We start from the raw sequence: 26,319 nt of genomic DNA, 5'->3' as shown, positions 1-26,319 counted from the left end.
CATCAGACTAGTAAGGAAAGTGAAAGATTTTAGAAAAGGGAATCTGATTAGAAACATCCCTTTATCCTCATATCATTCTATTTGTTTAAAAAGTTTACCATTGTCAGGTGATGCTCCATTTTTTATTGCAATTTTTGAGTGTGTTAACAAGAATGTTTTCTGAACTCATCATTGATTTGCTTCTTCAAAATGGAAACCTCTTGTCTCAACATTTATGTGTCTAAGACCAAATAGTGTTCATTCTAACTTGAATGGGAGGTGTTTGCTGTCAATTCCTGTAACTTATTTAGCCTTGACTGAGGAAAGCTATTTTTCCGCAATAATGATGTTCTGTGACTTTCAGTATAGCATGGGGGGAATATTTAGGAGGAAAAAATGACCTGCTTAAATAGTCAAATCAGTGGCAATTATTGAGATAACAGTCATTCAATCATCCAACTTCATTAATTCAACATATGCTAGACATGGTGCTAGGTCTTGAGGCTGTAGAAGTGAAATAGTAACACCTTTTGCCCACCCATTACAAGGGTCTTGCCTGACACTCCTACAACAGAAGACAGGTTATAAGAGAAAAGCATAACAAATTTATTTAACAAAGTTTTACATGACACAGGAGACTTCAGAAATGAAAGCCCAAAGATCCAGGGAAAACTTGACAGTTTTTTGCTTGCACTCAATGCAGGATCAGCTGTATAGAAATACGATTGGACAAAAAGGATGTGTTGTAATGGTGATAAACTGAAGGAGCCCAGTAAGGCCTATTTTTTCAGATTCTTCTGGGCCTCTCTATGTAGCATTCCTTCTTCCAGGTATAGGGCATGACACCTGTCACATAAGGACCCTCAAGGGAAAAGGGAGAAGACCAGAGAGTAAAGTTCATAGGTTTTATGGCCTGCTTTCAAGAATAGTTTTAGTTTCCATGACCCACTTTTGGTAGAGAAATGGGGAAAGGAGAAAGGAGAATAGGAGAAGGTCAGAGAGAAATTCTTGCTTCTGAGGCCCTTCCAATTTCCTTCCATTAAAAGTACTCGGCAGACCACGGTGTCATATTTTGGGATGACATGTTCTAAGCCCCAACCAGGGCCATGGCAGTGCCTAAAATATAGCACACACACTCAGAGAAAGCCCCAGTCAGTGGCATTGCCTTAAGGTGAACTCAAACTGCTGACCTGAAGGGATGTCTGTGATGCAAATTATTATTTCCATGTCTATTCAGCTTGCTTTTCTTTCTCTCAGTTAAAGGGAAAGAATATCCCAAGTGTTTGTATTCAGAGGAATGTTCATCTTCATTCTCTGAATATCCATCCAGAGGGGCTAGAAAAGTGAAGTGAGAAATTATAGGTGTTTACACAATCATGACAAATAGAAGACACTTGGATGCAACATTACCAACCATCCCTTGCTGTCTTTTACCCTAAATTACTTGTGAAATTCAAGTTACAAAAGCATTTTCCTCATTTCAAACAAAAATTGTGAAATGTATAAGTTACAATTAACAGGTTATAATTCTTAAAAGAATTCCAAAATCAAAAGCTTCCCAGGAAGTGTAAATCACATCAGAAAAGTTGAGAAAATAATTTTTAAAAAGCAGAATGAGGGAGGCAATCCTGGATCTTATTGACAGGGCAATGAAAGTAATAGCACATGGACTTTTCATTACATTGTTTCTTAAGCTGGTATTACTTGAAATATAATAAAATGATTGGTATCACCCTAGAGACATCTGAACCATCAAAAACTGGAGAGCGAGAAAAAAATGACTAATGGAGAATCTCCATGCTGTTGCTGTAGTTTAAACTGACAGAAAGCACCCCCTCTCCCTTTCACTCATTGTGGACTCACCCTTAGGACTAGCTCTGGTGGTGGTCTCCAGGCTCAACTGACGTCACTTCAGGTCTTTCTGGAGTCTGTCTCTTTCTCTATTTTCTGCCCAGTCAGATACCACTGTAGCCTAGTGCACTTCGTTTTAAATGAACTTAGGAAAACGATTCTGAACATCTTTAAAAAAAAAAAAAGTACTGTTTTTCTGTCTTTTTAATCCATGTAATACTTTCACTTGATTTTTTGGAAAAATTTACATGGTGCTGAAAATCATATGTAACTCAACCCAAATCAATAGAAGCAAAGGTTTCTGTTTTCGTAGTTGCCTCTACATTTCCATAGTACATGCTTATGTAGCTATTTCTCGATTGGTTAGTTTCAGACATCATGTATTAACTTACCTTTAGACGAGAAAAGGACTTACTCTCCTTGCACTATATCCTGCCTTCCCATTTTAGATATATCATCATATTTCATTAAATAGTTAAGGCTTACATTAATAAGTCCATGTAAATACAATAATTGATTAAACAGTCAGAAAGTTACTATGATTCTATTTGCTTTTGTGGTTCAGACTTTTTCTTGCTCTTGCCATATACGTTAATCAAATACAGTTATTTCTAAATCGTCCATCTACCATATCAAGTGCTCTTTTATTCTGTGGATCTTCCTTTCTGTCTACCTTCCTGCTCCAAACCAAACTGGCAAATCTCTAAACCTGTCTGTGTGTGACAGGTTATCAGGAAACTTCATGGAAGTATATAGAGATATTCCTCATTCCTTTATTTTACTTTTTAATTTTTCTCAGTTAACAATGGAGTCTCGTCCTGTCTCCTAGGTTGGAGTGCAGTGGCATGATCATAGCTCACTGTAACCTTGAACTCCTTGGTTCCAGCAATCCTCCCACCTCAGCCTCCCAAGTAGCTAGATCTAGAGGTGCATGCAACCATGCCCATGTTTTTCATTTTAATACTTTTTTTTAATTGTAGACATAGAGCCTCACTTTGTTGCCCAGGCTGGTCTTGAACTCCTATCCTCAAGTGATCCTCCCACATCAGCCTTCTAAAGTGCTCAGATTAGTGACATGAGCCATGGAACCTGGCCCCTTATTCCTTTTTATAGCTGTATGGTATTTCATTGTTTGGGTCTACCATATTTTATTCCAGCAGTCTCCTACATATAGAATTTTTTCTCTTTAGCTTTTTGCTTTTGAAATAGTGCTGTATCAAACAGCTTTGAGCATAAGCCTTTTTATTTTATTTTTTATAGATTCCTAGAATTGGTATTACTTGGTCAGAGAATAAATTTATATGCAATTATTCTAGATATTGCTAAATTTCCTTCCATTGGGTTTTATATTTTCGCGTTCTCTTCAGTTATAAATATAATTGCAAGTTCACTCATAATCTCTCAAACAGAGTACTTGTCAAATTTAGGGAAATTTTTCAAATTGATAAATCAGAAATTGGATCATAATTTTGAGTGCAGTGGCACAATCTCGGCTCACTGCAACCTCCACCTCCCTGTTTCCAGCAATTCCCCTGCCTCAGCCTCCCGAGTAGCTGGGATTACAGGCATATGCCCACAGGCCCGGCTAATTTTTAGTAGAGACAGGGTTTCACCATGTTGGCTAGACTGGCATAATCATGTTCTTAATCTGTATTTTGCTTATTGTGAGACTAAGCATTTTTTTCACATTATTCACAAATATTTAAACTTATCAATTCACTTTGCTCATATTCTATAGCTCATTTTAGAATTACAGAAAATCATTTTATTGTAATCTATTATTATTTTAATGACAAACTAGCTTAGAATCTGGTCATTTTCTATAGGATTACTGGCCTCTTCTGTATTTTAGAAGCTATTTATATAAAAAGACATTGACTTTTTATCTACGATATAAGTAAACACATATCTGGTCTTGTTATAAATTTTGCAAGAAATATTCCCCTGTGAAATAAAGTGATGGTTATTAGAATAGAACTTATATAACATATAGTGCTGAATTAAGGACTTCATCCATCAATTCCAACCTCATTCGATCCTTTTACCTTTTCAAACATGATAGATTTTGAATTTTCTCAAATGCCTTTTCTGTGTCTATATAAGCAGATATAAGCATAAGATATTTTATCTTAACTCTAATGTGTTAGATTTCTTTTTTTTTTTTTTTTTTTTGAGGCAGAGTCTCGCTCTGTCACCCAGGCTGGAGTGCAGTGGCGCCATCTCGGCTCACTGCAAGCTCCGCCTCCCGGGCTCACACCATTCTCCTGCCTCAGCCTCCCGAGTAGCTGGGACTACAGGCGCCCACCACGACACCCAGCTAATTTTTTTGTATTTTTTAGTAGAGACGGAGTTTCACCGTGTTAGCCAGGATGGTCTTGATCTCCTGACCTTGTGATCCGCCCGCCTCGGCCTCCCAAAGTGCTGGGATTACAGGCGTGAGCCACCGCGCCCGACCAGTTAGATTTCATTAATGGGACTTCGTAAGATTTAATGACTCTTCAATTCCTAGAATAAAGCTTACTTGGTCATAATGTATAGTGTTTTTTAATAAATCTATTTGCTAGTAATTGATCTAAGATTTTTATGCAGATATTTATAAATGGGATCGGTCTGCTGTTTTCTTTTTTCATTGTATCTGTCAGGTTATAGAAGAAAATATTTTGCTCATTTTATAAAAATAAACTTAAAAGTTTAAACTCTTTTTCCCTGGACTGGAAAGACTTAAGGTGCTTTGAGATTATATGATGTTTAAAGTGCACTTTAGAGAATGAAGTAAGAAGTTTGTGAAGCCATCAAGGTCTAAAGCTTTTATTGTGATGGAGCTTGTTAGCTGCTTCCCCTTTTCTTCTATGGCAATTGCTGTCTTTAGATATTCTCTCTACTGGGGCCAATTTGAGTAAGCAGTATTTTTATACAAAATTTTCTTGAAAACTGGCATAAGACAGGGATGCCCTCTCTCACCACTCCTATTCAACATAGTGTTGGAAGTTCTGGCCAGGGCAATTAGGCAGGAGAAGGAAATAAAGTGTATTCAATTAGGAAAAGAGGAAATCAAATTGTCCCTGTTTGCAGATGACATGATTGTATATTTAGAAAACCCCATCATCTCAGCCCAAAATCTTCTTAAGCTGATAAGCAACTTCAGCAAACTCTCAGGATACAAAATCAATGTGCAAAAATCACAAGCATTCCTATACACCAATAACAGACAGAGAGCCAAATCATGAGTGAACTCCCATTCACAATTGCTTCAAAGAGAATAAAATACCTAGGAATCCAACTTACAAGGGATGTGAGGACCTTTTCAAGGAGAACTACAAACCACTGCTCAACGAAATAAAAGAGGACACAAACAAATAGAAGAACATTCCATGCTCATGGATAGGAAGAATCAATATTGTGAAAATGGCCATACTGCCCAAGGTAATTTATAGATTCAACACCATCCCCATCAACCTACCAATGACTTTCTTCACAGAATTGGAAAAAACTACTTTAAAGTTCAAATGGAACCAAAAAAGAGCCCGCATTGCCAAGAAAATCCTAAGCCAAAAGAACAAAGCTGGAGGCATCACACTACCTGACTTCAAACTATACTACAAGGCTACAGTAACCAAAACAACATGGTACTGGTACCAAAACAGAGATGTAAACCAATGGAACAGAATAGAGCCCTCGGAAATAATACCACACATCTACAACCATCTGATCTTTGACAAACCTGACAAAAACAAGAAACAGGGAAAGGATTCCTTATTTAATAAATGGTACTGGGAAAACTGGCTAACCATATGTAGAAAGCTGAAACTGGATCCCTTCCTTACACCTTATACAAAAATTAATTCAAGATGGATTAAATACTTAAATGTTAAACCTAAAACCATAAAAACCCTAGAAGAAAACCTAGGCAATACCATTCAGGCCATAGGCATGGGCAAGGACTTCATGACTAAAACACAAAAAGCAATAGCAACAAAAGCCAAAATTGATAAATGGGATCTAATTAAACTAAAGAGCTTCTGCACAGCAAAAGAAACTACCACCAGAGTGAACAGGCAACATACAGAATGGGTGAAAATTTTTACAATCTACCCATCTGACAAAGGGCTGATATCCAGAATCTACAAAGAACTTAAACAAATTTACAAGAAAAAATCAAACAACCCCATCAAAAAGTAGGCAAAGGATATGAGGAGACACTTCTCAAAAGAAGACATTTATGCAGCCAATAGACACATGAAAAAATGCTCATCATCACTGGCCATCAGAGAAATGCAAATCAAAACCACAATGAGATACCATCTCACACCAGTTAGAATGGCGATCAATAAAAAGTCAGGAAACAACTGGCGCTGGAGAGGATGTGGAGAAATAGGAACACTTTTACACTGTTGGTGGGACTGTAAACTAGTTCAACCATTGTGGAAGACAGTGTGGCAATTCCTCAAGGATCTAGAACTAGAAATGCCATTTGACCCAGCCATCCCGTTACTGGGTATATACCCAAGGGATTATAAATCATGCTGCTATAAAGACACATACAAACATATGTTTATTGCAGCACTATCCACAATAGCAAAGACTTGGAACCAACCCAAAGGTCCATCAATGATAGACTGGATTAAGAAAATGTGGCACATATACACCATGGAATACTATGCAGCCATTGAAAAAGATGAGTTCATGTCTTTTGTAGGGACATGGATGAAGCTAGAAACCATCATTCTGAGCTAACTATCACAAGGACAGAAAACCAAACACCGCATGTTCTCACTTATAGGTGGGAATTGAACAATGAGAACACTTGGACACAGGGTGGGGAACATCACACACCAGGGCCTGTCATGGGGTTGGGGGAGGGGGAAGGGATAGCATTAGGAGATATACTTAATGTAAATGATGAGTTAATGGGTGCAGCACACCAACATGGCGCATGTATACATATGTAACAAACCTGCACGTTGTGCACATGTACCCTAGAACTTAAAGTATAATAATAATAAAAAATATATGTATCTCTTTTATCTAGATTTTAAAATTTAAGTTGCCTACAGGTTTTTAGTTTTTTTGTTTTTAATAAAAGTCCTACTGTATACAACATTAAACATGGACACACATCTTACTCTCAGTATTTCAATAGTACCACCTGGGCTATGATAATCTCATCATAGGTACTATTAAAAAATATATTAGTTTTACATTCTTAACTTTAATGTATTGTACTTTAAGTTGTACCCTTTTATATTTAGCTAAATTTACTTATAGACTTTCTACTAATTGGCAATTTGCCAACTTACAGGTGGACATGCATGCTACTTCTGTACATTTTTATTGCAAAGAAATCCTGTAGAAGACCTGCTAGAAAGGTCTCCCATCTTTTCCAGTGAAGCATACTTTGGCAGATGAAGCAAGAGAAGACATAGGTAGTCAAGCAAAATTTAACATCTCTCTCTTCTATAGTTACGCTGAAAACATCTTCTGGACCTTGATAAGTCTTTGTGACAACGCCCTCATTCTTGTACCATTTCCTCCTTTATGGTTCCCTGAGCCCTCATCTCTTTTTATCTCTTCTACCTGAAAATCACCTCTCTGATCTCCCTTTATCTACTAAGAAAATATTTTCAATATTTCTTCTCTCTTTCTCTCTGTCTCTCTTCCCCTCTCCTCTGTATGCCTCATTTTGAAACATTTGTTCTTCCAAAGACACCATATTTATTAAAGTTATGTTTTTTCACTCATGCTATCAGTGTTTCATGATTGCATATCAAAGCAAAGAATCCTTTAAGATTCTTAGCTATCCTTTAGGATCGCTTACAACACTTAATACATTTCTCTTTCATTTGTTGTTATTTTTAAAAATGGTTCTTTATCCCTGCTATATTTTGGGGACTCCCAGGTCTAGAGCTTCTATTCTGGGGATGGACAATAATAAAATACTTCTTTTCCAAGTCATTCTAAAGAGAAGAACATAGAAACTTGAAGAAGCTGAGTTTCAGTGTACATTGAAATAGCATGTTTCATTATGCAAATAGATTTCCCCTGAACTGGCCTGCATTAAGAAAGAGCATCTGCTAATTATACCAGGGGGCAAGACAACAAAGGCCAATTTACATTCTATGTGTGGTGTCCTTGATTTGTTTCTGAGAACCAAAACAATATAAAGGGTTACAGATGGTTTAATTATTGACAGTCACTCCCTTCCTTTCTCCCTGAGGGTGTCAGGGTCTGAGGCTCTGCTCACCTCACAGCAGTGGCTCAGCCGCCCTATCGAAGGCTTCCAGGATCCCCTTAGCATAGGCTCAAAGCTGGGGGTCTTTCTGTTAGCCTCTGAATGACACTATGCTCAATATAATGATAAATAAAATGAAACAAACTGGTGGACTCCTTCTGTTTAATTGCTTCCTCCTTGTCTGCTGTTCGCCTTTGTCTATGTTGAAGTAACTGCTTCCTCTCACTAAAGTATATTCTTGGTGAGATTATTTTTCTTGTATCTTATCCAAAGTTCTGTTTTGCGTGTGTGTGTGTGTGTGTGTGTGTGTGTGTGTGTGTGTGACTTATCCACAGACCTGATTAAAATCCAATTATCAAGGGACAGTGCAACACAATGGGTTGTATCCTGGAGCAGCAGCTGTGAGACCTGCACTCTCCTTCCAAATTTGGCTCTTATTGGTGGAGTGGCCTTGAACAACCTCTTTTGCTCAGTTCCCATACGCGAAAAATATGGTAACAATGAGTATTTCACAGGAATTTTATAATTAATAGTATATATGAAAACATTCATTAAAAACTGAAAAACTGTATATGAAGAAAAAATGCAATTACTGTATCCTTTGTAGCACTTATTTATTTAAAGCTTATATCTGCCAGTCCTCTTATAGCTAATTTTAAGTCTATTTTTAAGTACATTAAAACTTTGAATATTAACAACTCTTTAAATAGGTACTGTTATCCTCATTTTTCAGATGAAGAAACTGAGGCTCAGAGAGGTTAAGTACCTTGCTGAAGGTCACACAAGCAGAGTGGTTTGGCTATGGAGGCTAGGTTTTCGATCATGACATTGTACTCCTTTGTGTACAGTATCTTGGGCATAAGAGGCCCCCCAAAAGGAGAAAGAGGTAGTTAATTAAGCATAGTAAGTTATATATAGTAAAAGATATTTAAAAGTTTTTAATACTGTGCTTTGACATATCCAGCATCCTTGGCCTATTAAAATAAGCCCACCGACTTTCTAATTAACAGAGCCCAAACTGTAATTGTTATTTCATGTTTATTTTCAAAGCTACTTGTGAATGGCAGCATCTGTGAGCTTTTGGTGGACGCTTCTGTAGGTGCCTTCCAAGTAGTCGTTCAAGTAGGACAAACAAAAATTTCATGCAAATATTCATGAATACTGATAGTTTTTAAAATCTATACTATTAGAAAGTGATTTTATTTGTTATCTAAGAGTTAACCTATGTCTAATAAAAATGTTTATTTTTTCAGTCACCAAATTTATTTGAAAACCTTTCCCATTCAGGTAAGAGAACACTGATTTTCATCTCATTTCAATTTGAACACTAATTCCTTCTCACTACACCCTCCAAGAAAAGTCTATTAGTTATTTTTCCTTCCATATTTTTGGTTGTGGTTGGTACAGGTGAATATACATAAAATGGACCTATTGATTTCAAGGCAAATATCATCAATTACAGCCACTTAAGACTAGGACATCCTCATCTCTGCTCGGTTTTTACTGGTGGTGACCCACATAGCCTGTGACTTGACCTGGTCTATTTTATCCTTCTCAAGAACCTATTTCCAATGCCCTAAGTTGTAAATTTTTCTCTTATTTTATTTCATAGAATGGTCCTGAAGCACTGAACTTGTCAATGCAGGATTTTTGCATTTTTGTATTAATCAGTATGTAAAATGGAAGGGCAGCTTATAGGACACAAAGTTCATAGGCTCTTTTGGGGACATTTGGATCTAGGAGCACCTGGTGGCATCAGACAGGGGAAAAGAGTAAGGAATTGATCTGGCTATAATCTCCAACTTCTTCTCTCCCCAGAATTTTTGAGATATATAATTGATGTTTTCCTATATTATATGAAAAGTATTATACAAAAGTAGCTTTGAGAGTTGACAAAACTAAGCTATGTGGAAAGGACTCCCTATTCAGTTAATGGTGCTAGAATAGCTGGCTAGTCACATACAGAAGAATGAAATAAGACCCTTACTTTTCACCGTATCAAAAAATTAATTCAAGATTGATTAAAGGTTTAAATGTAAAATCTCAAGCTATAAGAATCCTAGAAAATAACGTAGGAAGCACCATTCTGGACATCAACCTTGGGAAAGAATTTATGATAAGTCCTCAAAAGCAATTGCAACAAAAACAAAAATTGACAAGCAGGACCTAATTAAACTAAAGAGCTTTTGCATAGCAAAAGAAATACACCAACAGAATAAACAGGCAGCCTACAGAATGGCAGAAAATATTCGCAAACTATGCATCTGACAAAAGTCTAATATTCAAAATCTGTAAGGAATTTATACACCTCAACAAGCAAAAAATAAACAATTTCATTAAAAAATGGGCAAAGGATATGAACAGACACTTCTCAAAACCACACAAAATTTGCCAACAAACATATGGAAAAATGTTCAATATCACTTGTCACCAGAGAAATGCAAATTGAAATCAAAATAAGATACCATCTCACATGAGTCTGAATGGCTATTATTAAAACAACAAATTCCAGCAAGGCTATGGTGCAAAGGGAACACTTATACACTGTTGGTGGAATGCAAATTAGTTCAGCTGCTGTGGAAAGCAGTTTGGAGATTTCTTAAAGATCTTAAAACAGAACTACCATTTGATCCAGCAATTCCATTACTGGGTATATATCTAAAAGAGAATAAATTATTCTCCCAAAAAGACAGCTGCACACATGTGTTCACTGCAGCACTATTCATAATAGCAAAGATATGGAATCAACTTAGGTGCCCATCAGTGGTGGATTGGATAAAGAAAACATGGTACATATGCACCATGGAATACTCTGCAGCAATGAAAAAGAAGAAAATCATGTCCTTTGCAGCAACATGAATGCAGCTGGGGGCCATTATTCTAAACAAATTAATGTAGGAACAGAAAACCAAATACCGCATATTCTCAATTATAAGTGGAAGCTAAACATTCAGTATACATGGACATAAAGATGGCAACCAATAGACACTGGGAACTACTAGAGCAGAGAAGGAGGGAGGAGGTCAAGGGTTGAGAAACTATTGGCTACTATGCTCACTACATGGGTGATGTGATCAATGATACCCCAAACCTCAGCAGCATGCAATATACCCATGTAACAAACCTGCACATGCATCCCTGAATCTACAATAAAAGTTGAAATTATTTTTAAAATATTAAAAATAAAGTCTTTTGGCTGGGTGAGGTGGCTCATGCCTGTAATCCCAGCACTTTGGGAGGCCTAGGTGTGCGGATCGCCTGAGGTCAGGAGTTCGAGACCAGCCTGGCCAACACGGTGAAACCCCATCTCTACTAAAAATACAAACATTAGCTGGGCATGGTGGTAGGTGCCTGTAACCCCAGCTACTCAGGAGGCTGAGGCAGGAGAATCACTTGAACCCAAGAGGCAGAGGATGCAGTGAGCTGAGATCGTGCCATTGCACTCCAGCCTGTGCAACAAGAGCGATACTCCTTCTTAAAAAAAAAAAAAAAAAAGGCTTTTAATACTAATGTAAAAGATAGCTTTGAGCCCCTTTTTCTTCAGAAATTGTGGAGCAGCCATGGTGTTTAGGAGATCTGAAATCCTAGGCTTCCTTTTTCTTGTTCTTTTATGCCTTGGTCTCACAATTGTCTCTTTAACATTACACTTCCAGTGCTATGGATGTTTTGAGACTGTCCTTATTTTTTTTTCATTGTATAAGCATCTCAAGATTGGACTCATTGAATAAGATGAAAGTCTCCTAATTTAACTTAGTCTCAGTTTTGCTAAATTTTTTCTTCCTTACTTTATGCCCATGAATTACTTCTACCAGTGATTTTGTTGGTAAACATTTCTTACAACGACAGTTGTTTAACAACTTGAATTCTTGTTTGAAGAAAAGGTTCACATGCTACATAAAATGTTAACTGTCAACTTCAGAAAAACAGGAGATGTTTTTAAATAGTGTATATGAAATTGTTCTGGGTGGAAGATGTTTGTTTTTGCCAAGTGCAATAAGAATTTATCAAACATTTTACCATTCAAGCCCCTTTGAAGATTATCTGAATCATGACCCTTCCATTTCCATTACAAGCATGTCGTCAAACATAATATTCTCATAACATCAAGAGCAAAATGGCAACTTCTCATGTTGTACTTGTAGTGGTTGTATCCCATATATTCCTGTATATCTTTGTATACTATAAAAGCACAATAAACCTTACAATATATAAAACCCCAAAAACTCTGAGACTAATATATTATAATAATCATTTTCTGACAATAATGAATATTTTTCCCTAAGAAAAGAACATTCTGTACATTATCCAGGGTGGGGCATGGGAAATGAGTCTCAAGGTTAAGTTATCTCTGGTTCCTGGACATCTATAATTCCTTTTCTGACAAGTTCATTTGTAACATACAATGCACATTGATAAGTTATCAGTCACGTGAAAATTTGAAGGAAGAAAAAAAAGTACCCATTGAATGAAAGTTCATTAATCTTTTATAACAAGGTTTCAAAGTATATTTAAAGTATATTTTGGTTCTGCTCGCTGAATGTTACATTGAGGACATCTGATCTTTGGCAGACAATGAGGTATCAAGCCCAGGTTTCCAACAAATAAAATTAAATAAAATGTCATTAAATTCAGCAAACAAATATTTGGAATCAACAAGGTACATGTAACAAAGTATGTATTTCAAAAAGTAACTTAGCTGTCTTACTTTCATTATACAGAGGAAATTGCACCAAATTCTTATTTCATTCCCCATCCAAGGGCCACTGAACCACTTGCCTAAGTAAGAGTAGCATGAGCATCACTACTAGCAACTGTGATATCCAGAATACTAACTAGCTTAATGAAATATATCTGCCATTTCCACTTTATCAAAAAATGAACAGTATCCAGTTCCTGTGTTATAAATTCACACCCATTTCCCATCAGAATTTTAATTGAAGCAAAATACAGGAAATCAGAAAGATAAAACCACTCTCAAAGACAAAATATCCATGTTCTTGATCAGAAATAGAAACGAAACACAAAGTAGGTGGGGCTTGCTGTTTCCAGAAATGGAAGCAAGTAGAGCCTACTAGCAGTTTGGGTTCCAGTGCATGATAAAAACTGAAAGTGCCCCGCTGGAGATGGGACTAAGTAAGAACTCACACCTGAAATGAGGTGCTTCATGGGGCTCTCCCTGCCATGATGGAAGCTCAGAACAGTGGTGCTCACCACGTATGTGAATCAATGGTTAGAACTATTATACAATTGCATCACTAGGTGGACAAGAGGAAGTAGATAATGCCAAGAAATGACGCGAAGACTACATCACCCAATACCTTGGCATCTGGATTGCACTATTTACAATATTGATGTGAGATAGAGGCCCCTAGCCACACTACAGAACATGACAGGCTTCCAGTCAAGATGGATCTGGAAACTGACATTCCAAAATTCATGAAGAATACCAATTTAGGAACAGCAGCCATGAGATAAATTCAGTCTAGATAAAATATGAAAATATAATAGAGAAATATGAAAATCAATTTGAAGCATATATGTTAAGGATCTTCAAAGAGATATAAAAAGTACAAGACCATGGGGGAAAAAAAAGAAAATATAAAATAGCAAAAAAGAACAGAAAAAAATAGTGAAGTAAAAATCTAACAAATAATATAGTAAATGAAATAAAAAACTAAAACAGAAAACCTCTCAACTGGTTTTAGTAATAGAGACAGCTAGTGAACACAGGAAAATCCTGAGGCATTCTGCCAGAATATTGCAAAAGGATAAAGAGACTAAAAATATTAAAAACTGGTTAATGGAGATGGAAAAGAATTTGAGAAGACTCAACACATGCTAATTGGCACTCCAAAAAAAAAGAAAGAAAGAAAATAGAAGGAATGGCAGGAAAATGATATTTAGAAAGTGAATAGCTAAGAACTTTTAGATTTGAAGAAAGATAAACTTAGACCATGAACATCAAGTACCAAGAGGGTTAAATAAAAATAAGCCTGTGTTTAAATATACCATGGCAAAAAATAAACGTTATTGAGGGTAAAGAGAAAAATCTTGTGAAGTGACACAGACATCATATTCAGAGATACATGGAGATAAGGGTGCAGAATAGGAGGAAGGTTTAATGTAGTACCTTGTCTTGTTTAAGAATCAGCAGGAAGCTGGGTGCAGTGGCTCATGCCTGTAATCCCAGCATTTTGGGACACCGAGGCCGGCAGATCACCTGAGGTCAGGAGTTTGAGACCAGCCTGGCCAACATGGTGAAACTCTGTCTCTACTAAAAATATAAAAATTAGCCAGACTTGGTGGTGTGCACCTGTAGTCCCAGCTACTCGGGAGGCTGAGGCTGGAGAATCACTTGAACCCGGGAGGTGGAGGTTGCAGTGAGCTGAGATTATCCCACTGGACTCCAGCCTGGGTGACAGAGTCAGACTCTGTCAAAATCAATCAATCAATCAATCAATCAATCAATCAATCAATCAATCAGCTGGAGATATAGAATAAATTCTGAGTTACAGAAAGTTAGAGTCAAATATGTATGTGATAATAAAATATAAATACAATGTATGGTTTCCAAACTAGTAGAGGGAAAAAAGGAGAAAAATATTACCAATTCAATAGAAAGCAAGAAAGAAGAAAGGAAAAATCAAATAAACCATCAAAATTAAGCAAATCAGAAACAAAGAGAAAACAGAAACATTAGTAGGTGGAATTCCAAACAAATGAGTAAGCACGATAAAACTTGGTGGATTAACTTTTCTGATTAAAAGGCAGATTATTGGATGAGACTGTTAAAAAGTAAATACATTTCTAAAATGAAATGACTCAAAAAGTTTAAAAAGAAGAGAAGGAAAACAACACGCTGCATAAATAACAAGAAACAAAAATCGAATCATCAATATTAATGTTGGAGACAGAATCTAAGATATTTCAAACAGTGGGAATACCATTTGTCTACAAACAAGTATAGAGACTGATTTCATGGTGTTTGCTTCGCCACCAATTCATAAGTACGGCTTTGAAATGAACAGTTAATTTCACAAGCAGCAAGGTTCAACTTTGTGTGTGTGTGTTTCAGGGGGCTTCTGAAAAAGGAAGGCGCAAAGGACGCTTATGATGACAAGTATATTTTAAAATATAACATTCAAAGTATTTTAAAATTTGATACAAAATGTTCTTCATCTGAGCATTGGTTAGCTTTCTTCTCCTGGTGTCATCAAGCTTTTAAAAATAATACTGAGTCAAGCTATCTATAATTGTATTGTGTTTTCAATTAATTTCAGTAAAAGCTCTTGTTCTCCATCTACCCCTGTACCCATTCTCTGTGACAAGGGATGTTTGCAGTCTGACTAAAGAGGATTATGTATTCCCACCCCGTAGACTTTGGTTTCTGTCTCGTGAATTGACTTGCGATGGAGTGTTATTGGGCATCACTTGACCAACAACATGAAAAGTGCTTGCATTCTTGAGCTAGCTCTCATTCGCCTTTGCCATTGCCACAAGAAAAACATGCTTGTTTGGGCAAAAGAATTCAGCCATCCCAGCCACATAAAACCTACATCAACTCACCTCCAGCTGAACCCTAGACAAAAGACCAAACCCACTTGAGATCAACAGAGCCGTACAGCTGAGCCCATCAGTGAGCCCACAAATCTATGAGATTAATTATGGCTGTCTTAAGTCCCTGGCATTTGTGAGTAGCTGGTTATACAGCATTGTGATAGCAATAGCTAACTGACACACACTGCACTGTATTCAACAATCTTTAATTCTGCCAAATATTTTCACTGACAAGTGCTAATTAGAGGCTTAGTATTTGGCTTCAACCATGACCTAATAGCCAAACAGAATTTTTAAAAATCAAAAACTGAATCACAGAACAGAGTATAAAATAACTACATTAAAGAAAATGACACTTTAAATTTTCTCTTTCCATAGCATTTAACTCAAGAAACTAGAAAAAGAAGAACAAAGTAAACCTCAAAAAAGTAGAAGGAAGGAAATTATAAAGAGTAAAAATCAAAAAAATAGAAAACAAAAAAGCAATTAAAATATTAATGAAAACTAAAAGTCAATTGTTTGAATAAAGTGATAAAATAAATACATCTAGCATCACCCATTGAGAAAAAAGAAATTAATTAAAAACACAGCAAAAATGGAGGAATACAAATGCAGATACAGTAAAGAAAAATAAATAACTGTAATGGGTATAAAAATAATTGATGAGCTAAGCATTTATGAAATAATATTTTCCACCTTCTCACCTTGACATACACACCCTCCCTAAGTAATCTTCCTTATCCACATAATTTCAATGACTGTATATATTCTAAAAATTATAAAATATTTACTTCCAGAACATACTTCTAAGATTCAGATCTACAATTCCGATTACTACTTATTGGACAACTAAAACTGGATGTAAAACAGGATATCAAAACCAACATATTTTTCCATCTCTACTCTCCTTTCCCCTAATTATTTCTTGAATTTTTCAATCTGGGTTTCAGTCTGGGTTAATGCAATGGCCACCTGTTTACACACCAATAGATAAAACCTTAATTAACTCCTCTCACCCTGACTTCATCAATTTGGTAATTTGGTTCTTTGGATTATTTAATTAGCTTTTACCAAAAAAAATTCTCAATACTTAATAAACTATAGTGTGCAAAATATGTACTGACAATATGAAAAATGTTTTTGATGACAACCTATAATATCCTTATGTTTTATTTGGATAGTGTGTATTTAAAATAGTTTTTGTTCTTTAAAAAGACATTTTGCTTTCAAAGAAGTGAATGGTATATTAAAAACAAAACAAAATTAAATCTATGCCTCACTGACCTAACCTTAAATATTTGCAATGATCCCTTCATAGAGTATCCATAATGCTAAATATTCTTTCCATGTGGCCAAATAAAGCAATTGAAAAATACATTAAACCACTTTAAACAAATTTGGAGGAGCAGTGCATTTAGGTGGAAAAAATTTCCTGTTGTTCATTTATTAACATATTTTTCCATTCAAAGTCAGTGAATATTATATCCTAGGTATTGATTTAATGGAGAGTACATCTTAGTGCTATGAGACTAACAAATATACAAATACATGTATACTATATCCGTTGGGGATACTGCAATGAAGGAAAATGAAACAAGGTAAGAGAGAAAGAGTTTTGGAAGAAGTGGCATGCGTAGGGTGGTTTAGGAGGCCTTTCTGATGGAGCAATATTTTAAGCAAAGGCTCGAAGAAAATGAGGCAGCCAGCCATCTGGATAACTGAAGGAAAAGTGTCCCAATCATGAGGGCAGAAATTGCAATGACCTTGAGTGCTTGGCATGTTTGAGGAAAAGGAAAGCAGTCAATATGGCCAGGAAGAGTAAGTTTCGGGGGAGGGGGATGGAAAATGATGTTGGGTAGATAACAGGGGACAGGGGGACTGAAACAGCTGGATCAGTCATGAAAGACCCGACAGAACATGGTTAGAGCGTTGCCTTTTTTACTGAGTTAGATGGGATTCTATTGATAATCCAGATACAATTATTTAGGGCATACTATAGTGAATTATCAGAAAGAAACCATATCATGAAATATTTGAACACTCGGGTATGTATTTAGTATTTTAGATGTAAATGTACAAGTATGTTTAATGACAAAAAAACTAGAAAAAAAGTCCTTCTACCATACAAATGTAGCTTTCTTTACAACAAACCGGTATTTTTCTTTTAATTATCACAAGACAGTGTTGAACAAAAGTTTTGATTAAGAATAATCAGCCTATTAAACCCACCAAATATTTCTTTCCTGAAAAAAGCACATAGAGATATGACAAAGATAAAAGCTGAACAAAAAACATGAATATTATATTTATGAAAAGAAAATTTGAGCAATATAGTGTGTCTGTATATTATATCCTGTTGGACAAGCTCATATAAATTTTATCCACACAGCTGGCTGTTGTGATCTGCGTTGATTGTATAATAAGGCTTTGGCTAACCAGACAGCAAATAAGCTGAATTACTCACAATGTAGCCCCAGAGAATGGGTGAGGAGACTTGCACACAAATTGTATCATAATGTAGTAATCATACTTTTTAATTAAAAATATAAAATATTTCTCAATGTATTTCTCAGACAGTTCAAATGCTGATGGATCCAATTCAAAACCAGGTATTTGGACACTCTACTCTTAAATAATTCTTAGGTTTATTTGTTTCTCATCAACCACTCTTTTATCTACTCTATTTCAATAGTCCCTTTGCCCATCCCCTATCCTCTGCACTACAGTAGAATGTATTCAGGCAGTGACATGTAGAAGTTAAGAGAGGGGGCTTCGTTTAAATGGCCTGGTTTAAAATCCCAACACGCCGTCACTTAATAGATGAATGATGTTGGACACATTTCTTAACTCCTTTATTTGTAAAATGTGAATAATAGTAGTATTTCATTCACAGTGTGTTTTTGAAGATTAACTATGATAATGCATATAAGCAAGCATTCAACTGATAACTTGAGGATGATCATGATTGCCAAAACAATTTTTAAAATATAAATTCAGTCCAGCCCTCTTTTGCTTAAAAAAAAAATCCTTCAACAGCTTTCCATCACCAAGAGACAAATAACAAATCCCATGGCAGGTAGAGTCCCTCATGATTGACAGGTATCTTCCCTTTGAGCCCCTTCCCTCATTGTTCTATTAAGCACATGTCAGCCACACTGAATTACTATACTTGTACCCCATCACTCCATACATACTATGTTCGTACATACCATTCATTTTATTTGGAATGTCCTCTCTCCACTCTGCTTCTTCTACCTGGCAAAACTAACATTACAAATTTAACTTAAACATACTTTCTCATTGAGGAGAGTTCCCTGAATTATTGGAATCTCTCCCTCCCTCTCTAGAGGACTCTATGTTTCTCATATCCACATTCTCATTGTTTGGTAGACTGCCAGACATATATTACACTCCTGATTATTGTCTATGGAATGAATTTAGGCTTCAAACATCAGTGAAGTTTTTTTCCTAAAGAGGAATTTCTCTTATGAACAGCTATTAGATCTCAGAAAAATTTTAAAGATGTGTTGAGTTTCACTAACACCTCTGCTATCTAAACTGATAGAAATGATAAAACAATAACAACACAGATATGTTTTCTAAGAATGTTGAGAAATAATTTGCATAATAGGCATGTTTAAACACTTACTATTGCTCAAGCTGAAGTTGACTAAAAATTCTTGAACATTGCTATTGTTTTGATGAGAATCATAAAAATAAAGCATAAATTGATTAAATGACAGAATAATAGACACAATTAAATGATATAGTTATTCTATTCTTTTTTAAAATATTAGTTTTAGCAGCTACTTAGACTTTAAAAAACAAGCTTGATATATTGTTCTGTAGAAAGCACCAATTTATCGTCTCCAGAGATATTATGAAACTAAAAGTAGCATAAATCTTAAAAAACAGTATTTTTTTTTTCCTCTATAAAGAGTAGTGAGATTCAGGAGTCATCAGTTTTTTGGGGTTTTTTAAAGACATTATAAAGGAACTTGAAGAAAATAAATTCCACTTTAACTGTTTTGCTGGTAAATTTTAAAGTTTCCTAAAAGGATGCATATTTTGAATAACTTCCTTAAAATTTTTAATATGCCAGCTTGATCTAGCCACATTAAAACTTTGGGCATATGATGACTGCAATTTTTAGATACCTTAACTATGCAAAGGCTAAATAACAGGGTTCAATAGAAAAATAATGTCTAGTGTTTAAGTTATGTAATGCAAAAATATTAAGAATTTTTTGACCACACGTAGGACAGGATAGTGGGATTCTTGATCCTCAAAGCATACAAAATCATTCCACTATGAATGTCGCCGCATGGAAAGACAATACACAAGCTCTTTGTCTCCATGACCTGCCTGAAAATGAGTTTACCCAGCCAAGGCTGTAATTATAGAGCAATTAACTTTCCTTCTTCAGGCCACTTAAAGTTTGAGAGGTGGGCTACTGATGTGGGAGCTAGCTCGTGGCACTGGCAGCTCCCTTTGCCTTCCTTAAATCTCGGGAAAAGTGAAGCGAGTGGTGTCCTGGCAGAGTGAACCTCAATCCCAACCTCATCCCTCAAACTTCCTCTGCACTTGCAATGCACATTGCTTTGTGTAAACTAAGGCAATGGGGAACCGGGATTCACTAAAATAGGAATTGCACCTTCTAGTCAATGAGAATGAGCATATCCTATTCAATATATTGAGAAATATCAGAGCTGTATGAAGATGCTTGTTGTTTAAGCAGACAAACAGGAAACTATGGAACTAAGTGTTCTTACAAGTTCTGGTTAATGCCTGTTCCCCATCTGAGATATGCCAATTATGTTGTGCCTGTGTTGACACTTCTGTTCTCTATGTGGTTTACATATGGGTCTTAAATTGAGTTAATTGTAGCCAGGTTAGTGATATTAGCCATACATATGCACATACAGACATTACAATGGTAGGAAAAAAAAGATCTTTGATGTTTGTAAATGATAATATTGACCATAAAGAGGCTGTCTTTATTGAATGGGAAGCCGACCACAACAACCATCTACGCATAATCATCTGCCTAAGTACACAGTTTACAGAACAAAATCTATTCATAGTGCACACATAAACAAGATTTCTTCCTAAACAATTTTGTCAATATTTCTTGGTACTCACATCTGTAACCAACAAAATTATCTATATGCTCAAACTGTCTTGTGAGTGTTCCCTTCACTTTCCTTATCTGAGGGAAACCTGTCTCTCCCCTGAAATTCTTTCCCTGGCAGCTCTCTCAAATGGAGCATTTTTTCCTCCCACAGTCATCTTTAGATCTGGTGATGAGGAGAAGTTATTACTGATAATTACCATTTTCAAATGCTTACCTTCCTTACTCCCTAAAAAAGCCTCATTTTGAAAAAGCCTCATTTTTGAAGCTCTTTCTATCCTATTATAAGATTTGCCTCTGTGCATTTCCCTGTGCTATTCCTGTCATTTGTTAAAAGTTTCTTTTAGCAGAATACTGTCACTCTATCCTGTGTGACTGTCATCGTTCTTAGCAATTTCAGTATCTATGTGGACTGTTCTTCCAACATCTTGGCCTTTCAGTTCCTTGACTTCTCTGCTCCAATGATCTTGCCCTCTATCCCACATTAGCTACCCACTCTCAGGCTAATATCCTAAATATTGTTATTTCCGATAACTGTACCCCTTCTATTATCTCAGGTGCAATCATCCTACTTTTTGACTAATTGTAATGCTTCCTATTTTTCTAGCTCACTGTCTCTAGTACTCAAATTCCAATAATTCTTTGGCTATACTGGAATTTTCTACTTTGTCTTTGACCCTAATTCCATTCAGAATTTTACTTTCCTGCTTTCAAGCTTATATTCCTTGAACTCTGCTTATAACTTCCTATTATATATCCTCAGTCACTTGCTGCTTTGCTCTTAGACATACTCTCCTCACCAAACTCCAAACTTAGTTAGATCCAACTCTTTGCCTACTCTATGTATAAAAATGCCCTAAACATTACTGGAGAAAAATATTCAACCATGCTGATCTTAATTTATATTCATTTCTTTTATTTATAGTACTTTTATTCCATCTTATTTCTTACTCTCCAATTTTGACATTCTATAACTATTTTTCTTGCTGTTGATGTTTTTTCGTAAAGCCTATGATGACATAAATGAGCCCTCATGTTAACCAATATGTTTATATTAATAAAATCATACAGCACATATTCTTTTTTGTCTGGCTTCACCTACTTGGCATAATTATTTTAGATTCACTCATACTGTACCATGTATCAATTGTTTATTCATTTTCTTGGTGAGTAGTATTATTGTAACATAATTTGTTCATCCATTCACCTGTTGATGGATATTTGGATGGTTTCCAATTTTCAAATATTTTAAATAAAGCTACTATGCACATTTATCTACAAGTTTTTTGAGGGCTCAAGAGATCCTTCTGCCTTGGCCTCCCAAAGTTCAGGGATTACAGGTGTGAGCCATGGCGCCCAGCCAGATCACATCTTTTTATCACTAAGTAACTTGAAACCCATGAGTGGTAATGAGTAATATGGATATACTGCAGTTTGTTTATCTATTCACTTATTGCAGGATATCTTGCTTCCTTCCAAGTTTTGGCAATTATGAATAAAGCTTCTGTAAATATTTATGTGCATATTTTTGTATGAATATAAGTTTTCAACTTATTTGGCTAAATACCTAGAAATGTGATTGCTGGATCTTACAGTAAGACTATATTTAGTTTTGTAAGAAGCCGACAAGCCATCTTCCAGAGTGGCTGCACCATTTTGTATTCCCACCAGCAATGAATGACCATTCCTCTTGCGCCACATCTTCATCAGCATTTGATGTTAGCAGTGTTTGGATTTTCACCATTATAACATGCATGTAGTGGTGTTGCATCATTGTTTTACTTTGCAATTCCTTAATGACATAATGTTCATCATATCTTCGTAGCTTCTTTGCCATCAGTATATCTTCTTTGACGAGGTGTCTATTCAGATTTTTTTTGCCAATTTTTCAACTTATATAGTTTTTTAAAATTATTATTGAATTTTAATAGTTACTTGTGGGTTTGGATACAAATCCTAATTTTTTATTATGAGGTGATGCTTTATCTGTAGGGATACTGTGAGGTCTGGGGGAACATGTATCATCATTGACTAGAATTGTGCTTGCTTCTGTTATACTCCATGGGGCAGAACAGATCCCTGATAACTTCAATTTCTTGACTAGATGTCATCTAGATATCTCTGTTGTAGTAAATTCAAATTCTATAGCTGAATGAGAGAAGGTTGTAACTGCAAGTTCTTGGGAGGAACCTATTTTCTCATCCTTAGCTGGGGCTGAAACTGACAAAGGCCGCCAATGTGTTAGACAGGGCCCACCAGAGAGACAGAACCAGCAACAACAGCAACAACACCACCAAATATATGTATACATATATATACACATATTTTTTTCCTTTCTTTCTTTCTTTTTTTTTTTTTCTTTTGAGACAAAATCTTGCTCTATCACCCAGGCCAGGCAGTGATATGATCTCGGCTCACTGCAACCTCCGCCTCCTAGGTTCAAGCGATTCTCCTGCCTCAGTCTCTCAAGTAGCTGGGATTACAGGCACCCATCACCAAGCCCAGCTAAATTTTGTATTTTTAGTAGAGATGGGCTTTCACCATGTTGGCCAGGCTGGTCTGGAACTCCTGACCTCAGGTGATCCACCTGCCTTGGCCTCCCAAAGTGCTGGGATTACAGGTGTGAGCCACCGCACCTGGCCTAAGTCTGATTTCTCTTATACCTTCACAGTCCTTACACAGAGTAGGCATTCAATGAAGGTTGTTTGAATTTTAAAAAGTCTAATATTGAATGATGAAATAAACGAATGATGTGGCTGACCCTTGATATAGCTAAGCCAAATAGATCTTTATAATAAAGTTTACTTTTAAGCTAAGAGCTTGCATTTTCACTAGTAATTGAAAATACAGCCTTCAAATACAGCTGAGCATTTCTATTTGGGGAATAGCTTGAGAAGCTCAGGAACAATGTTATATATTAATTCTCTGGGAATGCTTGGTATACAACCACCATACAGGTGTTTCCTGTTGAGACTCCAAGTTCCCATGCAAGCACTTAGAGGACAGCTGAGAACAAAACTTAGCCTGCTTAATTATATCTGCCCAGTGTGCTGCATAAAAAAGTCATTGACCAAAAATAACATGTTTAAGTAATGTTCAAGTTGAGATACAGACCAGCAGCAGTCAGGAAATTCAAAATTAAATCTGATCTCCACCCTTCACTTGCCTCATTGTGCCCAGGCAGCACCAAGGTCAGAAATTAATTGGAGAAACTGCAAAACACACAGCCTGCAATATTTCAGCACAGTAAGGTCAAGGGGAAAATTTAGTTAAAACCTTATTACAGTAGTTTACAGAAGCACATTACTGTGAATGTGAAATTAGAGTCTTGGCTTGATGGATGTGTCACCTACCAGGGTAATTTGTTGGGAATAATTTGAAAATGTAAGTGAACATAATTAAGCTTCTGTTTTATGGTAGTCTGGTCATTTGTCTCCAGGTGCACTTGTCTCTGTAGATTTGACACTGCAGATGCCTAGAATATAATGAGACATGTTTCAGTCACTCAGTTTTAAGTTAGTATTTGGGCATCTGTGGATTAAAAGAGGACCTTAGAGTTGACCACAAAGTTGCAGTTTATATTTTCATGCATAATTTTTTTTCTGTAGAATCCTAAGTATAAGATAAAATCTCAAGGGTAATATTACCTTGAAAACCAGTGGAATACTACAATACTACAGTGAAGCCCTTAGTCAGTCTTCCCTAAAATGAAGGAAACCACACCCACCTGGAATTATAAATGACTACCTGATTATTCAGTATGTGGAGAAAAGTATTCTCTGAATTTTAGACCATCCTACAGGTATATTAATACTTTTCTTTTAGAAGTCTTTGTAATTCTGGCCAAATTTATCAATGTCTTCCTATTTATTTGAGACACTGCTGCTTAGTGTTAATTGCACTATCTTCTTTAAATACGGAAAACAACATATCTCTTCTTTAAGAAGCTTAAGGAAAAGAGTAAAAGGGAAACAGCTGTAGAAAATCAGAGACTATCAGAATTTGATTTCTTTCATACAATGCTTAATCATCTATGATATACTAATTGAGGATTGTTATTTGATTTATACTAGAGATTCCAATTATGCCTACAAAGGTTGAAAGTGAAGATAAATATATGGTTAACTCAGAATAGCTGTTTCCTAAATCATCGTTATTTTTCTTTTCATTATAAAATTTAAACTAGAATAAATTATTTTGAGTTTAAATCACCTTTGTTTTTAATTATTCAAAATAAATATTTTCCCAAAAATAGATTTATATAACTTTTTTAAAGGCATATTAATTGATATTCATATTTGTAATGTGTCTTTCAAAGTGAGATTGAACATTTCCAGTACACTGTGCTCCAATTAACAGCTGTTCATGGATGTTGCAACTGCCTATATTACTTGGTATGGAAAAGATAAAATTAATCAGAAAAAAGTACCATAAATTAAATATTCCTTTAAAAGTCAGATTAAGTAAGGAAATATATTTCATTGCTCTACAATATTTTTTAAAATACAGATAAATCTAAACTTGTTTCAGAATTAGATCTGTTGTTTAATTTCTATATCACAAGTATGAGTTTGACTTCCAGGGTTGCTGTGTTTATTCTTTTCTCAAGAGATCTGGGAGAAGGGCTCATTATGAGGTTGTGCCATGTTGCTAGGCAGACGGGTTCAGCATTCAGATATTCTAGCTGTTCTAGCGACTTTTCAGTTCTCCGACTTTCTCATTAAATTTTTGTCTACTCTCTTCTATGCTTCTAAATAGCAGACACACACATAATGATAAATGTGTTATGGGAATGACTAGTTCCCTCACTACCAGGGAGTTACATAAGAACAATTCTGTATTCACCATTTTCAGTCACAAAAGGAGAATAAAAGCCTACCCCAATGTGACCTGCTGCACAAAATACCTTTTGTTATCAACTTAAGTGCTCTTCTGAATCCTCAAACCACCCATTGACAGATTTTCTTTTTCCCACATACATAATTTATAAGTCATCTAATTAATTTTTCATAAGTTAAACAACTGTTAATATTAGTTCCTGGACTTCACAAATGGCAAAAATTAATTTTTTCCCTAAATGTATTTTGCAGCATCTTCTTCACTTTCTCCAATGCTATACAGAGCATTGAATATTTGGAACTTTAAGTTGAGGAGTGGTTTTAGAATTCAGTCTCTGGGCAGACAAAAGCTTCCACACTGTGAGCAAGTCTTAGCAGAAGATTGCTTAAGGGAAAATCCTATGCCACATGATATATCACTGACCTTTCTCCTCTGTCCTTGTTACACAGAGAGCTGAACCCCTTCTCTGTCTCCATTTATGGAGTATTTGACAATGACTGATAGTTTTGTGTTTTCCATAGCTGCCATTGCATTAAAATGCAGTTGCTGTTACATGGAGTCTCAGAGGGCCACAGAGTAAATCTGAAGGGAGCAGGGAAAAAAATAGCACAAAACCTTCATGTGTCAGAATACATCAAAACCCACCATCTCAAATTATGAGTAACTCCTAAGTTTCTGGTACATAGCAGGAATGAGGAACAAGCATCGACTGTAGAAAATAGAACTATTTGAA

At 35.8% G+C, this 26,319-nt stretch overlaps 1 long non-coding RNA gene across 1 annotated transcript in view; it reads right to left on the bottom strand.

Annotated features, from left to right (window-relative positions):
- Window positions 1-570: 570 nt before the first annotated feature.
- LOC129011162 (uncharacterized) overlaps window positions 571-26,319 on the bottom strand; it is a 42,403-nt gene continuing 16,654 nt past the window's right edge. Inside the window, exons 3-6 of the long non-coding RNA XR_008493256.1 lie at window positions 26,010-26,168; window positions 24,101-24,222; window positions 18,826-18,880; window positions 571-688 (exon numbers count right to left, since the gene is read on the bottom strand). This is a non-coding gene — a long non-coding RNA (uncharacterized LOC129011162). The remainder of the gene's footprint in view (window positions 689-18,825; window positions 18,881-24,100; window positions 24,223-26,009; window positions 26,169-26,319) is intronic.

Source organism: Pongo pygmaeus, chromosome 14 (genome assembly GCF_028885625.2).
Source record: "Pongo pygmaeus isolate AG05252 chromosome 14, NHGRI_mPonPyg2-v2.0_pri, whole genome shotgun sequence".
NCBI lineage: Eukaryota > Metazoa > Chordata > Mammalia > Primates > Hominidae > Pongo > Pongo pygmaeus.
The sequence above is the reverse complement of the archived record's forward strand: the minus strand, read 5'-3'. Positions and strand labels throughout refer to the sequence as shown.